At 32.0% G+C, this 14453-nt stretch overlaps 12 non-coding genes across 12 annotated transcripts; all 12 read left to right on the top strand.

Moving 5' to 3' along the window:
• Positions 1 to 142: 142 nt before the first annotated feature.
• TRNAR-UCU (transfer RNA arginine (anticodon UCU)) lies at positions 143 to 228 on the top strand. The gene is given in 2 exon segments: positions 143 to 179; positions 193 to 228. It is a non-coding gene; the product is annotated as a tRNA-Arg (tRNA).
• Positions 229 to 1027: 799 nt separating this feature from the next.
• TRNAR-UCU (transfer RNA arginine (anticodon UCU)) lies at positions 1028 to 1113 on the top strand. The gene is given in 2 exon segments: positions 1028 to 1064; positions 1078 to 1113. It is a non-coding gene; the product is annotated as a tRNA-Arg (tRNA).
• An 803-nt stretch (positions 1114 to 1916) lies between these two features.
• On the top strand, positions 1917 to 2002 carry TRNAR-UCU (transfer RNA arginine (anticodon UCU)). Its single transcript is given in 2 exon segments — positions 1917 to 1953; positions 1967 to 2002. It is a non-coding gene; the product is annotated as a tRNA-Arg (tRNA).
• A 1655-nt stretch (positions 2003 to 3657) lies between these two features.
• Positions 3658 to 3743, top strand: TRNAR-UCU (transfer RNA arginine (anticodon UCU)). Its single transcript is given in 2 exon segments — positions 3658 to 3694; positions 3708 to 3743. It is a non-coding gene; the product is annotated as a tRNA-Arg (tRNA).
• Positions 3744 to 5582: 1839 nt separating this feature from the next.
• TRNAR-UCU (transfer RNA arginine (anticodon UCU)) lies at positions 5583 to 5668 on the top strand. The gene is given in 2 exon segments: positions 5583 to 5619; positions 5633 to 5668. It is a non-coding gene; the product is annotated as a tRNA-Arg (tRNA).
• An 804-nt stretch (positions 5669 to 6472) lies between these two features.
• TRNAR-UCU (transfer RNA arginine (anticodon UCU)) lies at positions 6473 to 6558 on the top strand. The gene is given in 2 exon segments: positions 6473 to 6509; positions 6523 to 6558. It is a non-coding gene; the product is annotated as a tRNA-Arg (tRNA).
• A 1674-nt stretch (positions 6559 to 8232) lies between these two features.
• On the top strand, positions 8233 to 8318 carry TRNAR-UCU (transfer RNA arginine (anticodon UCU)). The gene is given in 2 exon segments: positions 8233 to 8269; positions 8283 to 8318. It is a non-coding gene; the product is annotated as a tRNA-Arg (tRNA).
• Positions 8319 to 9125: 807 nt separating this feature from the next.
• On the top strand, positions 9126 to 9211 carry TRNAR-UCU (transfer RNA arginine (anticodon UCU)). The gene is given in 2 exon segments: positions 9126 to 9162; positions 9176 to 9211. It is a non-coding gene; the product is annotated as a tRNA-Arg (tRNA).
• A 1654-nt stretch (positions 9212 to 10865) lies between these two features.
• Positions 10866 to 10951, top strand: TRNAR-UCU (transfer RNA arginine (anticodon UCU)). Its single transcript is given in 2 exon segments — positions 10866 to 10902; positions 10916 to 10951. It is a non-coding gene; the product is annotated as a tRNA-Arg (tRNA).
• A 772-nt stretch (positions 10952 to 11723) lies between these two features.
• TRNAR-UCU (transfer RNA arginine (anticodon UCU)) lies at positions 11724 to 11809 on the top strand. The gene is given in 2 exon segments: positions 11724 to 11760; positions 11774 to 11809. It is a non-coding gene; the product is annotated as a tRNA-Arg (tRNA).
• An 801-nt stretch (positions 11810 to 12610) lies between these two features.
• Positions 12611 to 12696, top strand: TRNAR-UCU (transfer RNA arginine (anticodon UCU)). The gene is given in 2 exon segments: positions 12611 to 12647; positions 12661 to 12696. It is a non-coding gene; the product is annotated as a tRNA-Arg (tRNA).
• Positions 12697 to 14358: 1662 nt separating this feature from the next.
• On the top strand, positions 14359 to 14444 carry TRNAR-UCU (transfer RNA arginine (anticodon UCU)). Its single transcript is given in 2 exon segments — positions 14359 to 14395; positions 14409 to 14444. It is a non-coding gene; the product is annotated as a tRNA-Arg (tRNA).
• The last annotated feature ends 9 nt before the right edge of the window (positions 14445 to 14453 follow it).

Here is a 14453-nt window from a genome sequence, read left to right on the forward strand (position 1 = left end):
ACTCTCACTCTACGATACTCTCTTTACAGCATACTTAAAAAATAGAAAAATAAAAAGATTAGTTTCATCACAGATTGTGTCATTTAAAACATAAGAGTATTCAACACATTGTACTGTTGATACAAAAAAATGATATATCAGTGGCTCTGTGGCGCAATGGATAGCGCATTGGACTTCTAGTAGGTTGTAGTTATTCAAAGGTTGTGGGTTCGAGTCCCACCAGAGTCGTTCTTTAGTTTCAAATGCAAAGATTTAAAGTTTACTTACAATAATACATAAGGTAGACATTGTATACAGGAGACTTATTTACTATATATATATATATACAAAGTAATGATAGGCTGGTGACATAAAAATCTTTTCAATGTAAGATCACCAATTACAAATCAATTTTCGATACTTTAAATCAATAACTGCTGATCAAAAATGCTTATTGTTATATTTAACCAGCAACCAAATTCAATGTTGAGTCTGCTCAGCTAGCTATGCAGACCTTGAAGGGTATCTACACTCAAAAAACATTAAATCCTTTTTACCTGTAATCCTTACATGGTTATCACATATTAGCTAAATAATTGCTTAAACCTGATATAGGACTTGCACTCGAAATCAGCAGCCGGAAAACTCAGACAGGGATGTTGCATTCAGGAGGAATGTTGGAAATATCTGACACAGGTTAGCAACATTATCATTATAGTATGAAATAAGATGAATATCTACACTGTTAAGCACTCTAAACATTAAATACATTTTAGAAAATATTTTGGTCTTTAGTTTGTATTGCAATAAACAGTTACTATTTCACACAGGGTGCAATTGTCCCCACATTTTTTTTGCACCTCACACAATGAGGATGCTATTTCTGAAATCAGTATAAAATTTTGGCTCTTACTCTACAATACTCTGTATATACATCCTACTGAAAAAAGAAAGACATAATAGATTTGTTTCATCACAGATTGTAGCTTTTAAAACATGAAAGTATTCTACAAGTTGTACTGTCGATACAAACACTTGCTGCTTCAGTGGCTCTGTGGCGCAATGGATAGCGCATTGGACTTCTAGTAGGTGGTAGTTATTCAAAGGTTGTGGGTTCGAGTCCCACCAGAGTCGTTCTTTAGTTTCAAATGTAAAGATTTAAAGTTTACTTACAATAATACATAACGTAGACATTGTATACAGGAGACTTATTTACTATATATATATATATATATACAAAGTAATGATAGGCTGGTGACATAAAAATCTTTTCAATGTAAGATCACCAATTACAAATCAATTTTCCATACTTTAAATCAATAACTGCTGATCAAAAATGCTTATTGTTATATTTAACCAGCAACCAAATTCAATGTTGAGTCTGCTCAGCTAGCTATGCAGACCTTGAAGGGTATCTACACTCAAAAAACATTAAATCCTTTTTACCTGTAATCCTTACATGGTTATCACATATTAGCTAAATAATTGCTTAAACCTGATATAGGACTTGCACTCGAAATCAGCAGCCGGAAAACTCAGACAGGGATGTTGCATTCAAGAGGAATGTTGGAAATATCTGACACAGGTTAGCAACATTATCATTATAGTATGAAATAAGATGAATATCTACACTGTTAAGCACTCTAAACATTAAATACATTTTAGAAAATATTTTGGTCTTTAGTTTGTATTGCAATAAACAGTTACTATTTCACACAGGGTGCAATAGTCCCCACATTTTTTTGCACCTCACACAATGAGGATGCTATTTCTGAAATCAGTATAAAATTTTGGCTCTTACTCTACAATACTCTGTATATACATCCTACTAAAAAAAAGAAAGACATAATAGATTTGTTTCATCACAGATTGTAGCTTTTAAAACATGAAAGTATTCTACAAGTTGTACTGTCGATACAAACGCTTGCTACTTCAGTGGCTCTGTAGCGCAATGGATAGCGCATTGGACTTCTAGTAGGTTGTAGTTATTCAAAGGTTGTGGGTTCGAGTCCCACCAGAGTCATTCTTTAGCTTCAAATGCAAACATTTAAAATTTACTTAAAATGATACATAACATAGACATTGTATATGGGAGACCTATATACTATATATACAAAGTAATTATAGGCTGTTGACATAAAAATCATTTAAATGTAAGACCAGTTACAAATCAATTTTAGATACTTTAAATCAATAACTGGTAATAAAAATGTGGATGGCTATTTTTAACCAGCAATGAAAATATTATGTTGAGTCTGCTCACGTAGGAATACAAAGCTTAAAGTGTATCTACAGTACACTCAAAAATCTTAAAAAAATCCTTAGATGTGTATTACAAATAACCTACACAATTGCTAAAACCTGATATAGGACTTGCACTTGAAAACAGCAAGAGGAAGACTCAGACATAGCTGTTGCATTTGGGAGAAATGTTATAAATATCTGACACTCGATAGCCATGTAATTATTATAATATAAATTAATATAAATATCTATACTGGTAAAAATACAAAACCTATATAAATGTTACCAAAATGTTTCTATCTTCAGTTTCTTTGCAACAAACACTCAATCAGACATGGTGCAATTGTCCCCATATTGATTTGCACCTCACACAAAGTGGGAGCTATTTCTGAAATCATTACAAAAATTTTACTCTCACTCTACGATACTCTCTTTACAGCATACTTAAAAAATAGAAAAATAAAAAGATTAGTTTCATCACAGATTGTGTCATTTAAAACATAAGAGTATTCAACACATTGTACTGTTGATACAAAAATATGATACATCAGTGGCTCTGTGGCGCAATGGATAGCGTATTGGACTTCTAGTAGGTTGTAGTTATTCAAAGGTTGAGGTTCGAGTCCCACCAGAGTCGTTCTTTAGTTTCAAATGCAAAGATTTAAAGTTTACTTACAATAATACATAACGTAGACATTGTATACAGGAGACTTATTTACTATATATATATATACAAAGTAATGATAGGCTGGTGACATAAAAATCTTTTCAATGTAAGATCACCAATTACAAATCAATTTTCGATACTTTAAATCAATAACTGCTGATCAAAAATGCTTATTGTTATATTTAACCAGCAACCAAATTCAATGTTGAGTCTGCTCAGCTAGCTATGCAGACCTTGAAGGGTATCTACACTCAAAAAACATTAAATCCTTTTTACCAGTAATCCTTACATGGTTATCACATATTAGCTAAATAATTGCTTAAACCTGATATAGGACTTGCACTCGAAATCAGCAGCCAGAAAACTCAGACAGGGATGTTGCATTCAAGAGGAATGTTGGAAATATCTGACACAGGTTAGCAACATTATCATTATAGTATGAAATAAGATGAATATCTACACTGTTAAGCACTCTAAACATTAAATACATTTTAGAAAATATTTTGGTCTTTAGTTTGTATTGCAATAAACAGTTACTATTTCACATAGGGTGCAATAGTCCCCACATTTTTTTGCACCTCACACAATGAGGATGCTATTTCTGAAATCAGTATAAAATTTTGGCTCTTACTCTACAATACTCTGTATATACATCCTACTAAAAAAAAGAAAGACATAATAGATTTGTTTCATCACAGATTGTAGCTTTTAAAACATGAAAGTATTCTACAAGTTGTACTGTCGATACAAACGCTTGCTACTTCAGTGGCTCTGTAGCGCAATGGATAGCGCATTGGACTTCTAGTAGGTTGTAGTTATTCAAAGGTTGTGGGTTCGAGTCCCACCAGAGTCATTCTTTAGCTTCAAATGCAAACATTTAAAATTTACTTAAAATGATACATAACATAGACATTGTATATGGGAGACCTATATACTATATATACAAAGTAATTATAGGCTGTTGACATAAAAATCATTTAAATGTGAGACCAGTTACAAATCAATTTTAGATACTTTATATCAATAACTGGTAATAAAAATGTGGATGGCTATTTTTAACCAGCAATGAAAATATTATGTTGAGTCTGCTCACGTAGGAATACAAAGCTTAAAGTGTATCTACAGTACACTCAAAAATCTTTAAAAAATCCTTAGATGTGTATTACAAATAACCTACACAATTGCTAAAACCTGATATAGGACTTGCACTTGAAAACAGCAAGAGGAAGACTCAGACATAGCTGTTGCATTTGGGAGAAATGTTATAAATATCTGACACTCGATAGCCATGTAATTATTATAATATAAATTAATATACCGGTAAATATCTATACTGGTAAAAATACAAAACCTATATAAATGTTACCAAAATGTTTCTATCTTCAGTTTCTTTGCAACAAACACTCAATCAGACATGGTGCAATTGTCCCCATATTGATTTGCACCTCACACAAAGTGGGAGCTATTTCTGAAATCATTACAAAAATTTTACTCTCACTCTACGATACTCTCTTTACAGCATACTTAAAAAATAGAAAAATAAAAAGATTAGTTTCATCACAGATTGTGTCATTTAAAACATAAGAGTATTCAACACATTGTACTGTTGATACAAAAATATGATACATCAGTGGCTCTGTGGCGCAATGGATAGCGCATTGGACTTCTAGTAGGTTGTAGTTATTCAAAGGTTGAGGTTCGAGTCCCACCAGAGTCGTTCTTTAGTTTCAAATGCAAAGATTTAAAGTTTACTTACAATAATACATAACGTAGACATTGTATACAGGAGACTTATTTACTATATATATATATATACAAAGTAATGATAGGCTGGTGACATAAAAATCTTTTCAATGTAAGATCACCAATTACAAATCAATTTTCGATACTTTAAATCAATAACTGCTGATCAAAAATGCTTATTGTTATATTTAACCAGCAACCAAATTCAATGTTGAGTCTGCTCAGCTAGCTATGCAGACCTTGAAGGGTATCTACACTCAAAAAACATTAAATCCTTTTTACCGGTAATCCTTACATGGTTATCACGTATTAGCTAAATAATTGCTTAAACCTGATATAGGACTTGCACTCGAAATCAGCAGCCAGAAAACTCAGACAGGGATGTTGCATTCAAGAGGAATGTTGGAAATATCTGACAAAGGAATACAAAGCTTAAAGTGTATCTACAGTACACTCAAAAATCATAAAAAATCCTTAGATGTGTATTACAAATAACCTACACAATTGCTAAAACCTGATATAGGACTTGCACTTGAATACAGCAAGAGGAAGACTCAGACATAGCTGTTGCATTTGGGAGAAATGTTATAAATATCTGACACTCGATAGCCATGTAATTATTATAATATAAATTAATATAAATATCTATACTGGTAAAAATACAAAACCTATATAAATGTTACCAAAATGTTTCTATCTTCAGTTTCTTTGCAACAAACACTCAATCAGACATGGTGCAATTGTCCCCATATTGATTTGCACCTCACACAAAGTGGGAGCTATTTCTGAAATCATTACAAAAATTGTACTCTCACTCTACGATACTCTCTTTACAGCATACTTAAAAAATAGAAAAATAAAAAGATTAGTTTCATCACAGATTGTGTCATTTAAAACATAAGAGTATTCAACACATTGTACTGTTGATACAAAAAAATGATATATCAGTGGCTCTGTGGCGCAATGGATAGCGCATTGGACTTCTAGTAGGTTGTAGTTATTCAAAGGTTGTGGGTTCGAGTCCCACCAGAGTCGTTCTTTAGTTTCAAATGCAAAGATTTAAAGTTTACTTACAATAATACATAACGTAGACATTGTATACAGGAGACTTATTTACTATATATATATATATATATATACAAAGTAATGATAGGCTGGTGACATAAAAATCTTTTCAATGTAAGATCACCAATTACAAATCAATTTTCGATACTTTAAATCAATAACTGCTGATCAAAAATGCTTATTGTTATATTTAACCAGCAACCAAATTCAATGTTGAGTCTGCTCAGCTAGCTATGCAGACCTTGAAGGGTATCTACACTCAAAAAACATTAAATCCTTTTTACCTGTAATCCTTACATGGTTATCGCATATTAGCTAAATAATTGCTTAAACCTGATATAGGACTTGCACTCGAAATCAGCAGCCGGAAAACTCAGACAGGGATGTTGCATTCAAGAGGAATGTTGGAAATATCTGACACAGGTTAGCAACATTATCATTATAGTATGAAATAAGATGAATATCTACACTGTTAAGCACTCTAAACATTAAATACATTTTAGAAAATATTTTGGTCTTTAGTTTGTATTGCAATAAACAGTTACTATTTCACACAGGGTGCAATTGTCCCCACATTTTTTTGCACCTCACACAATGAGGATGCTATTTCTGAAATCAGTATAAAATTTTGGCTCTTACTCTACAATACTCTGTATATACATCCTACTGAAAAAAGAAAGACATAATATATTTGTTTCATCACAGATTGTAGCTTTTAAAACATGAAAGTATTCTACAAGTTGTACTGTCGATACAAACACTTGCTGATTCAGTGGCTCTGTGGCGCAATGGATAGCGAATTGGACTTCTAGTAGGTTGTAGTTATTCAAAGGTTGTGGGTTCGAGTCCCACCAGAGTCATTCTTTAGCTTCAAATGTAAACATTTAAAATGTACTTAAAATGATACATAACATAGACATTGTATATGGGAGACCTATACACTATATATACAAAGTAATTATAGGCTGTTGACATAAAAATTATTTAAATGTAAGACCAGTTACAAATCAATTTTAGATACTTTAAATCAATAACTGGTAATAAAAATGTGGATGGTTATTTTTAACCAGCAATGAAAATATTATGTTGAGTCTGCTCACGTAGGAATACAAAGCTTAAAGTGTATCTACAGTACACTCAAAAATCATAAAAAATCCTTAGATGGGTATTACAAATAACCTACACAATTGCTAAAACCTGATATAGGACTTGCACTTGAAAACAGCAAGAGGAAGACTTAGACATAGCTGTTGCATTTGGGAGAAATGTTATAAATATCTGACACTCGATAGCCATGTAATTATTATAATATAAATTAATATAAATATCTATACTGGTAAAAATACAAAACCTATATAAATGTTACCAAAATGTTTCTATCTTCAGTTTCTTTGCAACAAACACTCAATCAGACATGGTGCAATTGTCCCCATATTGATTTGCACCTCACACAAAGTGGGAGCTATTTCTGAAATCATTACAAAAATTTTACTCTCACTCTACGATACTCTCTTTACAGCATACTTAAAAAATAGAAAAATAAAAAGATTAGTTTCATCACAGATTGTGTCATTTAAAACATAAGAGTATTCAACACATTGTACTGTTGATACAAAAATATGATACATCAGTGGCTCTGTGGCGCAATGGATAGCGCATTGGACTTCTAGTAGGTTGTAGTTGTTCAAAGGTTGTGGGTTCGAGTCCCACCAGAGTAGTTCTTTAGTTTCAAATGCAAAGATTTAAAGTTTACTTACAATAATACATAACGTAGACATTGTATACAGGAGACTTATTTACTATATATATATATATATATATATATATATATATACAAAGTAATGATAGGCTGGTGACATAAAAATCTTTTCAATGTAAGATCACAAATTACAAATCAATTTTCGATACTTTAAATCAATAACTGCTGATCAAAAATGCTTATTGTTATATTTAACCAGCAACCAAATTCAATGTTGAGTCTGCTCAGCTAGCTATGCAGACCTTGAAGGGTATCTACACTCAAAAAACATTAAATCCTTTTTACCTGTAATCCTTACATGGTTATAACATATTAGCTAAATAATTGCTTAAACCTGATATAGGACTTGCACTCGAAATCAGCAGCCGGAAAACTCAGACAGGGATGTTGCATTCAAGAGGAATGTTGGAAATATCTGACACAGGTTAGCAACATTATCATTATAGTATGAAATAAGATGAATATCTACACTGTTAAGCACTCTAAATATTAAATACATTTTAGAAAATATTTTGGTCTTTAGTTTGTATTGCAGTAAACAGTTACTATTTCACACAGGGTGCAATTGTCCCCACATTTTTTTGCACCTCACATAATGAGGATGCTATTTCTGAAATCAGTATAAAATTTTGGCTCTTACTCTACAATACTCTGTATATACATCCTACTAAAAAAAGAAAGACATAATAGATTTGTTTCATCACAGATTGTAGCTTTTAAAACTTGAAAGTATTCTACAAGTTGTACTGTCGATACAAACACTTGCTGCTTCAGTGGCTCTGTGGCGCAATGGATAGCGCATTGGACTTCTAGTAGGTGGTAGTTATTCAAAGGTTGTGGGTTCGAGTCCCACCAGAGTCGTTCTTTAGTTTCAAATGTAAAGATTTAAAGTTTACTTACAATAATACATAACGTAGACATTGTATACAGGAGACTTATTTACTATATATATATATATATATATATACAAAGTAATGATAGGCTGGTGACATAAAAATCTTTTCAATGTAAGATCACCAATTACAAATCAATTTTCCATACTTTAAATCAATAACTGCTGATCAAAAATGCTTATTGTTATATTTAACCAGCAACCAAATTCAATGTTGAGTCTGCTCAGCTAGCTATGCAGACCTTGAAGGGTATCTACACTCAAAAAACATTAAATCCTTTTTACCTGTAATCCTTACATGGTTATCACATATTAGCTAAATAATTGCTTAAACCTGATATAGGACTTGCACTCGAAATCAGCAGCCGGAAAACTCAGACAGGGATGTTGCATTCAAGAGGAATGTTGGAAATATCTGACACAGGTTAGCAACATTATCATTATAGTATGAAATAAGATGAATATCTACACTGTTAAGCACTCTAAACATTAAATACATTTTAGAAAATATTTTGGTCTTTAGTTTGTATTGCAATAAACAGTTACTATTTCACACAGGGTGCAATAGTCCCCACATTTTTTTGCACCTCACACAATGAGGATGCTATTTCTGAAATCAGTATAAAATTTTGGCTCTTACTCTACAATACTCTGTATATACATCCTACTAAAAAAAAGAAAGACATAATAGATTTGTTTCATCACAGATTGTAGCTTTTAAAACATGAAAGTATTCTACAAGTTGTACTGTCGATACAAACGCTTGCTACTTCAGTGGCTCTGTAGCGCAATGGATAGCGCATTGGACTTCTAGTAGGTTGTAGTTATTCAAAGGTTGTGGGTTCGAGTCCCACCAGAGTCATTCTTTAGCTTCAAATGCAAACATTTAAAATTTACTTAAAATGATACATAACATAGACATTGTATATGGGAGACCTATATACTATATATACAAAGTAATTATAGGCTGTTGACATAAAAATCATTTAAATGTAAGACCAGTTACAAATCAATTTTAGATACTTTAAATCAATAACTGGTAATAAAAATGTGGATGGCTATTTTTAACCAGCAATGAAAATATTATGTTGAGTCTGCTCACGTAGGAATACAAAGCTTAAAGTGTATCTACAGTACACTCAAAAATCTTAAAAAAATCCTTAGATGTGTATTACAAATAACCTACACAATTGCTAAAACCTGATATAGGACTTGCACTTGAAAACAGCAAGAGGAAGACTCAGACATAGCTGTTGCATTTGGGAGAAATGTTATAAATATCTGACACTCGATAGCCATGTAATTATTATAATATAAATTAATATAAATATCTATACTGGTAAAAATACAAAACCTATATAAATGTTACCAAAATGTTTCTATCTTCAGTTTCTTTGCAACAAACACTCAATCAGACATGGTGCAATTGTCCCCATATTGATTTGCACCTCACACAAAGTGGGAGCTATTTCTGAAATCATTACAAAAATTTTACTCTCACTCTACGATACTCTCTTTACAGCATACTTAAAAAATAGAAAAATAAAAAGATTAGTTTCATCACAGATTGTGTCATTTAAAACATAAGAGTATTCAACACATTGTACTGTTGATACAAAAATATGATACATCAGTGGCTCTGTGGCGCAATGGATAGCGCATTGGACTTCTAGTAGGTTGTAGTTATTCAAAGGTTGAGGTTCGAGTCCCACCAGAGTCGTTCTTTAGTTTCAAATGCAAAGATTTAAAGTTTACTTACAATAATACATAACGTAGACATTGTATACAGGAGACTTATTTACTATATATATATATACAAAGTAATGATAGGCTGGTGACATAAAAATCTTTTCAATGTAAGATCACCAATTACAAATCAATTTTCGATACTTTAAATCAATAACTGCTGATCAAAAATGCTTATTGTTATATTTAACCAGCAACCAAATTCAATGTTGAGTCTGCTCAGCTAGCTATGCAGACCTTGAAGGGTATCTACACTCAAAAAACATTAAATCCTTTTTACCGGTAATCCTTACATGGTTATCACATATTAGCTAAATAATTGCTTAAACCTGATATAGGACTTGCACTCGAAATCAGCAGCCAGAAAACTCAGACAGGGATGTTGCATTCAAGAGGAATGTTGGAAATATCTGACACAGGTTAGCAACATTATCATTATAGTATGAAATAAGATGGATATCTACACTGTTAAGCACTCTAAACATTAAATACATTTTAGAAAATATTTTGGTCTTTAGTTTGTATTGCAATAAACAGTTACTATTTCACACAGGGTGCAATTGTCCCCACATTTTTTTGCACCTCACACAATGAGGATGCTATTTCTGAAATCAGTATAAAATTTTGGCTCTTACTCTACAATACTCTGTATATACATCCTACTGAAAAAAGAAAGACATAATAGATTTGTTTCATCACAGATTGTAGCTTTTAAAACATGAAAGTATTCTACAAGTTGTACTGTCGATACAAACACTTGCTGCTTCAGTGGCTCTGTGGCGCAATGGATAGCGCATTGGACTTCTAGTAGGTTGTAGTTATTCAAAGGTTGTGGGTTCGAGTCCCACCAGAGTCATTCTTTAGCTTCAAATGTAAACATTTAAAATGTACTTAAAATGATTCATAACATAGACATTGTATATGGGAGACCTATACACTATATATACAAAGTAATTATAGGCTGTTGACATAAAAATCATTTAAATGTAAGACCAGTTACAAATCAATTTTAGATACTTTAAATCAATAACTGGTAATAAAAATGTGGATGGTTATTTTTAACCAGCAATGAAAATATTATGTTGAGTCTGCTCACGTAGGAATACAAAGCTTAAAGTGTATCTACAGTACACTCAAAAATCATAAAAAATCCTTAGATGTGTATTACAAATAACCTACACAATTGCTAAAACCTGATATAGGACTTGCACTTGAATACAGCAAGAGGAAGACTCAGACATAGCTGTTGCATTTGGGAGAAATGTTATAAATATCTGACACTCGATAGCCATGTAATTATTATAATATAAATTAATATAAATATCTATACTGGTAAAAATACAAAACCTATATAAATGTTACCAAAATGTTTCTATCTTCAGTTTCTTTGCAACAAACACTCAATCAGACATGGTGCAATTGTCCCCATATTGATTTGCACCTCACACAAAGTGAGAGCTATTTCTGAAATCATTACAAAAATTGTACTCTCACTCTACGATACTCTCTTTACAGCATACTTAAAAAATAGAAAAATAAAAAGATTAGTTTCATCACAGATTGTGTCATTTAAAACATAAGAGTATTCAACACATTGTACTGTTGATACAAAAAAATGATATATCAGTGGCTCTGTGGCGCAATGGATAGCGCATTGGACTTCTAGTAGGTTGTAGTTATTCAAAGGTTGTGGGTTCGAGTCCCACCAGAGTCGTTCTTTAGTTTCAAATGCAAAGATTTAAAGTTTACTTACAATAATACATAACGTAGACATTGTATACAGGAGACTTATTTACTATATATATATATATATACAAAGTAATGATAGGCTGGTGACATAAAAATCTTTTCAATGTAAGATCACCAATTACAAATCAATTTTCGATACTTTAAATCAATAACTGCTGATCAAAAATGCTTATTGTTATATTTAACCAGCAACCAAATTCAATGTTGAGTCTGCTCAGCTAGCTATGCAGACCTTGAAGGGTATCTACACTCAAAAAACATTAAATCCTTTTTACCTGTAATCCTTACATGGTTATCACATATTAGCTAAATAATTGCTTAAACCTGATATAGGACTTGCACTCGAAATCAGCAGCCGGAAAACTCAGACAGGGATGTTGCATTCAAGAGGAATGTTGGAAATATCTGACACAGGTTAGCAACATTATCATTATAGTATGAAATAAGATGAATATCTACACTGTTAAGCACTCTAAACATTAAATACATTTTAGAAAATATTTTGGTCTTTAGTTTGTATTGCAATAAACAGTTACTATTTCACATAGGGTGCAATAGTCCCCACATTTTTTTGCACCTCACACAATGAGGATGCTATTTCTGAAATCAGTATAAAATTTTGGCTCTTACTCTACAATACTCTGTATATACATCCTACTAAAAAAAAGAAAGACATAATAGATTTGTTTCATCACAGATTGTAGCTTTTAAAACATGAAAGTATTCTACAAGTTGTACTGTCGATACAAACGCTTGCTACTTCAGTGGCTCTGTAGCGCAATGGATAGCGCATTGGACTTCTAGTAGGTTGTAGTTTTTCAAAGGTTGTGGGTTCGAGTCCCACCAGAGTCATTCTTTAGCTTCAAATGCAAACATTTAAAATTTACTTAAAATGATACATAACATAGACATTGTATATGGGAGACCTATATACTATATATACAAAGTAATTATAGGCTGTTGACATAAAAATCATTTAAATGTGAGACCAGTTACAAATCAATTTTAGATACTTTATATCAATAACTGGTAATAAAAATGTGGATGGCTATTTTTAACCAGCAATGAAAATATGATGTTGAGTCTGCTCACGTAGGAATACAAAGCTTAAAGTGTATCTACAGTACACTCAAAAATCTTTAAAAAATCCTTAGATGTGTATTACAAATAACCTACACAATTGCTAAAACCTGATATAGGACTTGCACTTGAAAACAGCAAGAGGAAGACTCAGACATAGCTGTTGCATTTGGGAGAAATGTTATAAATATCTGACACTCGATAGCCATGTAATTATTATAATATAAATTAATATACCGGTAAATATCTATACTGGTAAAAATACAAAACCTATATAAATGTTACCAAAATGTTTCTATCTTCAGTTTCTTTGCAACAAACACTCAATCAGACATGGTGCAATTGTCCCCATATTGATTTGCACCTCACACAAAGTGGGAGCTATTTCTGAAATCATTACAAAAATTTTACTCTCACTCTACGATACTCTCTTTACAGCATACTTAAAAAATAGAAAAATAAAAAGATTAGTTTCATCACAGATTGTGTCATTTAAAACATAAGAGTATTCAACACATTGTACTGTTGATACAAAAATATGATACATCAGTGGCTCTGTGGCGCAATGGATAGCGCATTGGACTTCTAGTAGGTTGTAGTTATTCAAAGGTTGAGGTTCGAGTCCCACCAGAGTCGTTCTTTAGTTTCAAATGCAAAGATTTAAAGTTTACTTACAATAATACATAACGTAGACATTGTATACAGGAGACTTATTTACTATATATATATATATACAAAGTAATGATAGGCTGGTGACATAAAAATCTTTTCAATGTAAGATCACCAATTACAAATCAATTTTCGATACTTTAAATCAATAACTGCTGATCAAAAATGCTTATTGTTATATTTAACCAGCAACCAAATTCAATGTTGAGTCTGCTCAGCTAGCTATGCAGACCTTGAAGGGTATCTACACTCAAAAAACATTAAATCCTTTTTACCGGTAATCCTTACATGGTTATCACGTATTAGCTAAATAATTGCTTAAACCTGATATAGGACTTGCACTCGAAATCAGCAGCCAGAAAACTCAGACAGGGATGTTGCATTCAAGAGGAATGTTGGAAATATCTGACACAGGTTAGCAACATTATCATTATAGTATGAAATAAGATGAATATCTACACTGTTAAGCACTCTAAACATTAAATACATTTTAGAAAATATTTTGGTCTTTAGTTTGTATTGCAATAAACAGTTACTATTTCACACAGGGTGCAATTGTCCCCACATTTTTTTGCACCTCACACAATGAGGATGCTATTTCTGAAATCAGTATAAAATTTTGGCTCTTACTCTACAATACTCTGTATATACATCCTACTGAAAAAAGAAAGACATAATAGATTTGTTTCATCACAGATTGTAGCTTTTAAAACATGAAAGTATTCTACAAGTTGTACTGTCGATACAAACACTTGCTGCTTCAGTGGCTCTGTGGCGCAATGGATAGCGCATTGGACTTCTAGTAGGTTGTAGTTATTCAAAGGTTGTGGGTTCGAGTCCCACCAGAGTCATTCTTTAGC

This window comes from Pseudophryne corroboree, chromosome 4 (genome assembly GCF_028390025.1).
Source record: "Pseudophryne corroboree isolate aPseCor3 chromosome 4, aPseCor3.hap2, whole genome shotgun sequence".
NCBI lineage: Eukaryota > Metazoa > Chordata > Amphibia > Anura > Myobatrachidae > Pseudophryne > Pseudophryne corroboree.